The sequence below is a fragment of the Poecilia mexicana genome, unplaced genomic scaffold, assembly GCF_051168715.1.
Source record: "Poecilia mexicana isolate PSO_F unplaced genomic scaffold, ASM5116871v1 scaffold_23, whole genome shotgun sequence".
Taxonomy (NCBI): Eukaryota; Metazoa; Chordata; class Actinopteri; order Cyprinodontiformes; family Poeciliidae; genus Poecilia; species Poecilia mexicana.
This window is the reverse complement of record NW_028263392.1, coordinates 20,758,056-20,769,032: the sequence shown is the minus strand read 5'-3', so window position 1 is coordinate 20,769,032 and position 10,977 is coordinate 20,758,056. Positions and strand designations below refer to the sequence as shown.

The window sequence follows — 10,977 nt, the reverse complement described above, 5'->3', positions numbered from 1 at the left end:
GTTTATTTTACAATTATTAATATGATTATTAAGTAGCATCTGCATAGATTAGCATCAGCCGTGGTAGATTAGCAAATTTAAACTGCTGCTCTGAAGTTGGTTTCCAATTCGAGAAATGGCTAAAGGGCAATTCCACCTAATTATTCACAACCTTCTGCATCTTTAATCTACTCTAGTTAAAAACTACAACACCCAGACACTTCAAACTTGGACTGGATTATTCTGCTCTAATAGCAGAATATTCAAAACCATGTTTGGGATTTGTAAAAAAAAAAAATTCTGATTTGTGAAACTTCAATAAAGGTTGATTTCACCTCTTTTTTGCCTTTGGATCACGCTACAATTGCTCCAGTTCCAAAACTAGAACACCCAGACACTGATATTAAAAAACTTATGACTGGTTGTGTGCTTTGTAAAATCAGTATCAGAATATTCTATTCCGAATCTATTCTGTTTTCCCCACTAAGAATATTTAAATATGCTCAACCATGTATCAATCAATTAAAAAATATTTAAAAACATAATTTTCCTTGTAAATGTAGCAATGGTAGCTGTTTGAGTAAGGTTTACAGCAAAAAAATCTTGAAAATCTGTTTAGTATTTAGCAAGTTATGATCGATTAAATGTGCTGATACGTCACTGCGCCGGTCAAACATAACGCTGAGTGGAGCGGTCGACCTCTCCAAGATGGCCGCTCTGAATCTCATCAGCGACAATAGAGGAGAGCGGCCATGAGGCATCTGTTCATTATTTTTTTTAAATGAAAATTTATTTATTACCATCATATACAACAGAGATGGTATCAGATGTTCTCACACCTGAAAAAGCTGAGCCAGGATGCCTCCATACATACAGAAGAGACGAAAGAGCAAAATAAAAAGAACAAGCCATTAGCGGTTTTCCAGCAGTTTCAAATTGTTTATCATATTATGCAGTTCTGCATGTTGTTCGTCCATGAATTTTAGAGATAAGAAGAGGTGGCAGAGTTCCTTGTGAAAAGTGGGAAAAGATGGTTTGGCTTTAAGAAAACAACATTTGTGAAAGAAAAACTTGCAGATAATAATTATGACATTTAGTCTTTAATCGTCCTTTGTCTTCTCAGGATGGCTCTACATGTCTAGGCTCCCGCAGGAAGCAGGGGGGCGGGCTCTTCCGCGTTTGACATCAAGTTACCATGGTTGCCATGGTAACAGTCACTTTGTAATTAAATTAACATTCAAAAAAATTTTTGAAAAAACTGTTCTGATAAAAATGCGTTTGAGATGTGTCATTGCAACTGGAACCAGAACCAGAACCATCAGGAACCAGAAGAGCTTCAGACTAAACAACCAGAACCCAGCTGCCTGGACCTGCTGCTTCTGAATAGAAGCAGACAGAACCAGAACCTCCTCATAATAATCAGTGTTTCTCATCAGTCCAGAGACCTGTCTAGGCCCGGTCCAAACCCAGCAGAACCTCAGAGATTCCGCTCACTGACCCAGAGCCTGGTTCTGAAAACGGGTCACTGAAGGTCTGAAGGAACCTCAGAGGAGACACCGGCCTCACAGAGCAGCCACACACACACAGACACACACACACTCAGCTCGGAGGGGTGAAAGGTTATTGGCTGGCTGGCTGCAGCTCTCAGCCAATCAGAGCTCAGGACTGGCTGCTGGGACTCTGTGCTGTTGCTGAGCAGAGAATCAGCCTGACCTACATCCATCACACACAGCGCTGCTGCTCCAGGCTCAGAGGCACTGCGGCAGCCTCAGCACCAGACCCACCAAGCCGCTGCCGCGAGGCGTTTACTGTCCTCCGGGAAAAACAGACGGCTACACACACAGAGTCTTGATCTGGAGCAGCAATGTTCCAACTGCAGAACCGGGCTCACAATAACGTGGGCCCAGAAGAACCCAGCAGAACTGGCAGCCATGACAGGAAAGCCTGGTTCTTCTGCACAGAACCAGAGCAACATGTGAGGAACAGACGGTTCTGTTTGGGTCTGGGAACCAGAAACCCGTCCAGAACTCTGCACCCAAACCACAGAACACTGAAGCACAGTGGTGAAGGTATCGTGCTGTGGGATCACTATAGAACTAAAGATCAGTTCAAAAAGATTAACCCTGAAACATTTTTCAGATTTTAGAGCAGATGTTTGTCATCTACCAGTTTCATGTTTGTCTTTAGATATTATGTTTAGATCTTGTTCTCTACTTTTGTTCCTGTTTGTTGTTTTAAATAAAGTTATAATTGGGGAAAAATACAGAGAGCATGAGGAAAGGAAATGAAACTGCTGTGTAAAAGGACTTCAAAATAAGAGCATGAATATATTTCTCTAAAACTCAATATCCAAAACTGAAACACAGATGCCGAACTTTATTCAGCTGATAGTTAACAGAGGTAAATTTCAGAATTTATCTGGAAAAATCAGGGCTAAGTGCTCAGAAACTTTTCAATGCTAGCTACAATGCTACATCTGATTCCAGATCCACAAAGTCGGGTTTGGACCCGGACTCCACCAGAACTGGTGCAGTTCAACAGAACTAGAACCTTCTTCAGAGTCATTCCTGGCAGACTCCAAGTGGACTTCCTCAGTTCTGTCACTGACCAGAACATGGATTAAAACCTGAAAACCCATTTGGACCTCCAGCTGGAAACAGAACTTCTCCTTGGAGTCAGGATCAGTCTGTCAGGTCCAGAGGTTCTGGTCTCGGTTCCTCCATTTGGTGCCTAATAAAGTTGAATAGGTAACGACCCAAACTGGATCAGTACCAAACGGGGAGCGGATTGTCGGGGTGAGCGTTTCATGGCTGCTTTGAGAACTGAATATTGAAAGTTACTTTCTCCAATCTGCTGTAAGGAAACAAGGTTCTATGAACCGAACTCCAGTTCTATGACTGAAGTCTGTGTTCTGGTGGCCCGGACTCCACCAGAATCGCATGTGCGCCAGCAGCAGGTTTCGGCTTTCGGTTATGCTCAGCAACACTGACAGATCCAAAGTAAAGGAGAACAGAGGGGAACATTTACAGATAACACATTGAAATACTAAGCTGCAACGAAAACTAACCTCTGGTACCAACTGGGCTTTGTTCCGGTTCTGTTAGAGGAAAGGTTGGACCCAGAACCCTGGAACTCCTTCACTGGGTGCGTTCCTTAACCATCAGCAGGTGGATGGAAGAGGCGATGTGGGAGGGGCTTCCATCCTAAACAGAGATTAGAATCAGCCAATAAACTTCCACCGTGAGAGCGGCAGCCGGTCCTGGTACTTCCTGGAACCTTCAAGGTCCAACTTGAATGGTCTCTGGAGATAAAAGATGCTTCTCACTGAGGAGCAGTGTCTATGGAGCCAGGCTTAGAACCTCTGGGTCCTGATTCATCACGGTTTATACGCTGCCATCGGCCGATAGGACAGCATCCTGAGGCGGCCTCCTCTACCATCAAACCCAGTTTGGATGAACCCCTCCACTCACTGGTTCCGGTAACTCACCCCAAAGGCTGCTGGTCTCCACAGTCATGAGGAAGTAAAGCCAGGACTCTGCTCCATCCCAACCACAACGGTTTACACAACCTGAAGACCTGAATATCTTCCAATCTGGTGATGGGACAGCGCTGTTCTGTTTCCCTGTACAACCGACCCTTACCACACCATGCATGGTCCCCTGTTAGTTGTAGGTCCAAAGCTCAAGGTACAGCCCGGTTAGGGTGGAGCTACTGTCGTCACACAACACCAACCACTGAGGATGGAGAAACATTACCAGACGTGGTAGCGCGTCAAGTTTGTCGTGGTGCTAGCATGATGCAACCCTACACGTTTGGGTTTGTGGGCTCAGTGAGACTCCAACCGATGGTGGAAACGTCCTCCTGAATACGCTGGACCATAAAAACACTGAGCCGTACCGCTCAGTGGGAACGTTAGCGAGATGTGGCTATCCAAACGGAGCAGTACCAGCAGTAACCTCTGGGGGCAGCGTGGTACAGCACACATAAGAGAGAAGAAGAAAAGAGCAGAAACGCTAGAACTTGTCCTCCGAACTGTCCGGACTGAAAGAACGGAGACTCTGTGGAGCCCCTAGAGGACAGACGAGGTTTTGTTCTTCTAGTTTTTCTGCTGATGAAAGGAAAGAGGTGAAGCCAGGTTCTTGTTGTCATGGTGACGGTCAGACACAACAACCAGACCATAATTATATTATTCTTCTAACCTGCGGGTTACCCCGTTAGGCCGTCCAGGATGGCTGGCCCACCGGGACCAGAACCCGGTTCTACGCTCTGGCTTCACCACAGCTGGGCCATGTGACCCCAGGCTGCTCTCTGATTGGCTCTCGCTGGCTCTGGGTAAAGTTTGTGTGTTTTCGTCAATCAGCTGATTCCACATGTCAACACAAAGACGAGCACAAGTTGGTGTCACGTGAGTCGCGCACGCGCATGCCTCAGCGGAGCCAATCAGAGAGCAGCAATCCCAGACTCACCTGCCGGTTCTGTTCCGTTCCCGCAGCTGGATCTGGATCAGCCGCCGAACCGGAAGCTGCCAGCTTCCTGTAGAACTCAAAGAACCGAACCTCAGCGGACCCCCTCCACTTCCCCGTGTAGCTTGACCCGGGTCCTTCCCTCAGCTCGGTTCGGTTCGGTTCGGACTCTGAGCCGAACATCACCATAACAACCACCCCTGCCTCGTGCTGCTCGGCTCCCGCACGCCGCGCCGCTTCACCCCGCAGACTTTTAGCGGGAGTTCCGGTCCAGCTTACCTGGGTCACCTGCAACGGCGGCGTCACGTGGTCCGCGGCCCTGTCCGGAGAGCAGAACCGGTCCAGAGAACCTCAGAGTTCTGATCGATCAGCTGGGATCCATGCTCTGATCGCTCTTCATCGTCCTCCTCTTCATCATCCGCAGCATCAGCAGCACGAGGCGCGCTCCCGCCGCGGACACGCACACGCCTCGCCCATGCGCGCATATGTGCGCCAGCAGCAGGTTTCTGCTTTCTTCTTCGTTTATTTGGGTTTATGCTCGCAAACATACCAGAACATCCCAGGTCAGAGTTTCGAAACCAACGAACCGGAATGACAAAAATAAAAACAGAAACGATTAAAATATGAAAATGAAATGAAACGACAGCGGATGACAATCTGAGGAAATAACCGATGGAAACATAAATAATCTATAAAATAATCTCGACCCAAACAGAACATCAGGAGAAACGAACTTCTGGAGATTTTCTCTGGTTTTATGGCGCCGTTTGTAAAATTCACAAATACTTTATTAATTACGAAGGGAAATGAGATGTAAATCATTTTAGATTCTTCAGTTATTGAAGATCCTGATGGCTGTTGGAAGGAAGGATCTCCTGTAGCAGTCTGTGCCACAGCAACGCTGAAGAAGCCTCTGACTGAAGACGCTCCGGCAGAACTTTATTGATTTTATGAAGAATCCTTCTTTGCATCATCACCACCAGAGGACCCAGTCAGAACCAGAAAAGAACCTGCCTTCTTATTCAGGCTGTTGAACCTCTTTAGCTCCTGGTTTCGGTGGTTCTGGTGGTTCTGACAGCAGATCCAAACCCTGAAGGATCTTCTCTTCCTCCGTCTCTTCTCCAGATGAACATCCAGGTTTTTATGTTCCTCATCACCTCCACTTCTTCTCCAATGATGGAAATAGGGTTTGACCTTTGACCCTGTTCCTCCTGAAACCAACAAGCATCTCCTTTGTTTTGTTCACATTTCAGATGATTTGACTGTTCCCTCCATGACCCAAAGCGGTCCACCAGCTCTCTGTACTCAGCCTCTGGTCGTCTCTGATGAACCAACAGCTGCAGAGTAATCTGAGTGTTTCTGTAATCTGAGTGTTTCTGTAATCTGAGTGTTTCTGTAATCTGAGTGTTTCTGTAATCTGAGTGTTTCTGTAATCTGAGTGTTTCTGTAATGACAGAAGTCAGACTTGTGCTGGAAGTCTGAAGTGTAGAGAGAGTACAGAGCCACAGCTCGGTCCTCCAGTCTCTACCTGTGGTCTGTCATCAGGTGTCATGGATCCAGGTGAGGGTTGAGGCTCCACCTGAGTCTCCTGCTGTTCCTCACAGAGCAGATCAGGCTGAAATGTGTTAAATGGGTTCATGAAGCAGGTTAAGATGGGCGTCTCCGTCTCTATGGTGATAAGCAAACTGCAGAGGGTCCTGAGATGAGCTTGTTCAGGTGAGCCGACAGGAGTCTCTCCAGGACCTTCATGATGTGGGTTGTCATGGCAACAGGTCTATAGTCATTGATGACTGATGGTGAGTTTTCTCTGGTACCAGAACCAGGCAGGATGTCGTCCACAGCAACAGAACTTTCTGTTGTGTCGGGCTGAGGTTGAAGAGATGCTGCAGAATCCCACAGAACCGCTCGGCAGCTTCAGGCTTTCAGGACCGACACCATCTGGACCTGGTTCTGGTTCCAGTTCTGTCTCTCCAGCTGCATCTTCACTTCCAGAAAAGGTTCAGGAGGCAAACGGAGCAGCAGCTCCTGATCTGGTCAGAGTCAAACTTGTGGAAGCAGAAGATCCACGACTGAGGAGGAAATTAGGAGATGAGAGGTTTGACAGGAAGCTGAGGATCAGAGGAAGGAGGGATGATGATGATGATGACCCTGAACCTGTCTGAACGTCTTCAGCTCTTTTGCTCCTTTCAGGCTTCCATCCTCTGATCCTCCTTTTGCTCGCAGCCTGAGATTTTCTTCCTTCCTGATTCTCTGATTTGGTTCCTCTGCAGATTCTTCCTGTTCTTCTGTCTCTAAAAAGGCTCTTTGGTTCCTTCAGGTCCCTGCTGATCCAGGGTTTGTCATTCAGGAAGCATATTTCTGCTCTGGTGGCGATGCTGCTGTCCACAGAGCTTCATATCAGTCATGGCTCTGATGTCGTCTCCATGAGGCTGGCAGAGAGCAATCCAATCAGTTGCTTCAAAACAAGCCTGGAGGGCCTCTTCTGATCCCTGTGATCATTTCCCAACAGCCATTTTGCTAACAGGCAGCCTCTTCACAAATTAGAGTAAAAAATTATTTTAAAAAAGAACATGGAGGTTAATTTTTCAGCAATATTTTATGCACCTTCAAATTAAATATTTAATTAGAATGCAAAATATGTGGTTTCTAATACAAACCAAATATTTTGCTAGCAAGCTAACTATTTATTTACCTCTTTATTTAGTTTACAAAACTTAATATTTAGCTAGCTCCAAATAAATAGCTAATGTGCATATTCTCTTCCTGATAAGTGGAAGTGGATTATCAAAATCAAAGCTGGGTCTTGGGCTGAATCTTTCCATTGTTGCTGTAGCTCAGCGCTGCTCCAGTCCAGTCCTCCAGAGCCGTCCTGCAACTTTAGATGCTTCCTGACCCAACAGATGGGGATCAGCTCTGAACAGGCCAGACATCCGTCTGATTCAGGTGTGCTGCAGCAGGGAATCATGTGAAAGCTGCAGGACGGTTGCTTTGGAGGACTGGCTTGAGCGCGCCTGCTATAGAGCTTTGGAGCTGACGTCACAGCGTATGACGTTTACGTCGCTCGGCGCCATGTTTGCAGCCCACAGACCAAAACAAACTAGTCAGAACATCGGTGTTTTCATTGTGTTACCGACCGCAGTGAAGTTGTTTTCAAGTTGGATACTGGATATTCTCCCTCCGCGGAGTAAGGGACGTTCAGCTCAAGGTTGATCCGATTTATGGACGCTAATTTCGGCCAGCTGTTCTTTACTGGTCCCTCCTGAATCGCTCGGAGGTTCACATAGCGACCGTCAATGTCCGACACTCCTGTAAATAAATCCATTGTCTTGTGACCAACTGATACAAAAAAGTGGTAATTCATGCTATTACACGAGGCACAGTATCCTCTATTAAAATTTTAAGTCATATTCAATAATTTAAATAATTTTAATATTAAATATTTTCTTCAGAATGTGGTGGGATGGTGTTCCCCCCTCCCCCCACTGCGCACCGGGTGCAGCAGGAAGCGCACCATTGATTGGTGGGCGGGGCAGATGCCTATATAGCTGGGCGGGCCGCTGCAAGGTGCGTGCGTCTTTGGTTCTCCCACTGTTGCTGCGGTCGGCGGCTACATGTCGGCTTGTGGGTTTGGTCGACTCATCTGCGATCTGTTGCTCTGCTGGCGTTGCCGCCTGCAGCTGGGGGTTGCTGTGGCGGGCGGCTTCAATCTGGTCCTCACCTGCTGACCCGCTTCCTCCCGGGTTAGGCTGTGTTTCCACCCCTGGGTAAGCTACCTGCTGTTTAGTTTTTTTATTTCTTTTATCTGGCTCCACCATTAATGGGTTTTCTGTTTCAGGCAACTGATTGTGTGGAGCTGCAGCGCTTTGGACGCTCTGCTTCTTGTCTTCCTGTTTGGGCCGCTCTCAACTGAACTTGTTGCTGGTTGGGCGGGGCATTACTCTTCTGGCCTTATCCAAGGGCATTTGGAACTGGATGACAAAGATTTGTTCCATTGTTTGAAGTGTTTTCTTTTACAGTTTGTATTTGTTTACTAATTTGTGCTTATTTTCTTTTGCATTGCATGTTTTATTTTATTTCTTTTGGAATAATTGAACTTGTCTGTCCTGCTTCCTTTTTTGTTCCAGGGACCGAGTAGTGGGCCTGAAGCCTCGGTTTTTAAAAGGAAATGTTTGAAAGAAATTGTTAAATAAAATATTGTTCACTGCTAAGTCTGTATTCGGGTGCATCTTGTTACTTTTTAAAAAAAGATCTCCACCTGCTGGTCACAAATGGCTTCCAAATCGTGTGCCATTAACTCAATCTGTGAAATTGTTCTAGACTGTGTAGATGAGGCACACTCCCCTTTATTACATTTTAATACTTTTTATATATATTTTAGCTATTTCTGTAGTCAAAATTGTGTATTTTTCTTAGCTTCTAGGTCATGTGACCTATTAACTCAAAATCTGTGTGAAATTATTTTACTAAACTATATAGATTAGGCATTTTTATTCCATTTGGACCCTTATTTTTTAACCAAAATTATATTTAAAAAAAAATTCATAAAATGTATTACTTCAGATTATCACTTGTTACCCATAATGTTCAATTGCATAAAATTCTAGGACAGCATCTATTTCATTACATGTTCACTTACCTGAAATGCGTTAAATACAACAAATATTTAAAGTTTGATCTATTTCATAACATTTGTCTCCTTTATTGTTTAATTACACATTAAATGTTTAAAGATGGGCTCTTTCATCTGGTTTGTGTCATGATGTGGCGGTGGATGTACTTTATGAAGATGTTTTAATGAACAAAATAAACTAAATCCAAAATTCAGGGAAAACGAGGAAATCCAAAACACAATGAAACAGGAGACACGAGGGATAACGAAGGTAACAACTGGCAACGTGGTGAGCAGGGTAACAAGTTGGACTGGTGAACAATGGCCTAAATGAGAAGAGTGATAGCAGGTGTGAGTAATTTGGCACAGCAGCTGGCTGAGGGCTGGGGAGGAGGTGGCACAGGGAAACTAAGATCTGCTGGGAACAAACGGGAGGAAACGGGGAACTGAAAAATACTTGTAATACAAACGACACTAAGAGTAAAGAAAACCTGGTGAACTAGGAGAAAAAGATATGAGGGAAACCGAACCTAAATAGAAACAAGGCTGATCTAACAATAAGAACTAAGGAACACAGAGCAAGAGAAACTAGAAGATCTAAACAAAGAAATAACCCAACTAGAATGACTAAAAGATACAGACTCAGACATGCAAGAATAACTGAACCTATGGTGATCAAATTAAGAAATAAACATTACTAGAAACCCTGCAGGGAGGCTGAAATAAGAACCAGAAGGATAAAATAGAATTAAACTATAGTCATTAATATATTATAGACTATATTAAAGTCTATATTTAGACTATAAACCGACGTGTGAAACCGATTTCACACGTCGGTTTGCCTTTAAGAGGACATATTAGAACACACATCAGTTTATTTTCAGACAAACAAGGAAAACCAATAATATAATTCTAACTACACTAAATACCTCTAATAATGTCAAAAGGACCATAAAGGGCTAAACTAGTGAACTAAAACATGAAGCTAAATAAAATGAAAAGCAAAACAAACCCAAAAACCCAGTGTCCTGACAGATGTCTGATTATATAATTGTTTTCTTTAATCACATAAAATATTTATTTAAAAATATAATCTTTCATCACATGTATGTTAATTACCTGAAATACTTAAATATCAAATTTTTACTTAAAATGTGATTCATTTCTTCACCTGTTTACATGCAAGTTGAAGTGCTTGAATCAAACGATTCATGAATATTTATCACATGAAATTATTGAATGAGAGAAAACAGCCACTTCCAACTGTGTACAGTTGGAAGTGGCAGGAACCATTTGTGAACAGGAGCACAAATGGTTCCTGTTCCTCTTCAGAGTCTGCAGCCTTGCTGAGCTCCTCTCCTGGCGTTTCCTCCTCAGCCTCTCCAACTTGCTCCTCTTCTGTTGCCTCCGCTGCTCTGTTTTCATTATTTACCTCTTCTGGGGTAAATAATGAAAACAGTCTCAGTAACTTGTTGAAGGTTTTGCTGTATCGCCTCTTTAATTGACGCCCATGTCGGTCCAACGTTGTGTCGTTTACCTCAGTGACCCATATTCAGCACTGGACCCCAGACAGGACTGAGCTCATCCATTTCACACGTCGGTTTGCCTTTAAGAGGACATATCAGAACACACATCAGTATTAATGCTGTAAATCTCATAACACAAAAAAACTTAAATAGTTTACTTCACAATAATGTAAGAACCTCGATGTCCACTGACAAAACTCGGACTACGCTACATAAACAATATAAGCCCGACCTAAACAAGCTTGACCCACTTAAATGAACTCAACAGAAACTGAACATGAGTACACCCGGACAAAATCATAGCAAAATAAATTATGACAACACTAACAAAGCGAATTTAGACACTGTTGTGAGATTAGTTTCTATTGTATATCTAGAGTAACGGTAGTTTGGTTTCCTG

General features: G+C 44.2%; 1 long non-coding RNA gene across 1 annotated transcript; it reads left to right on the top strand.

Moving 5' to 3' along the window:
- The first annotated feature begins 7,899 nt into the window (after positions 1–7,899).
- LOC148152605 (uncharacterized) lies at positions 7,900–8,650 on the top strand. The gene is made up of 2 exons (XR_015762217.1): positions 7,900–8,206; positions 8,278–8,650. It is a non-coding gene; the product is annotated as an uncharacterized LOC148152605 (long non-coding RNA).
- The last annotated feature ends 2,327 nt before the right edge of the window (positions 8,651–10,977 follow it).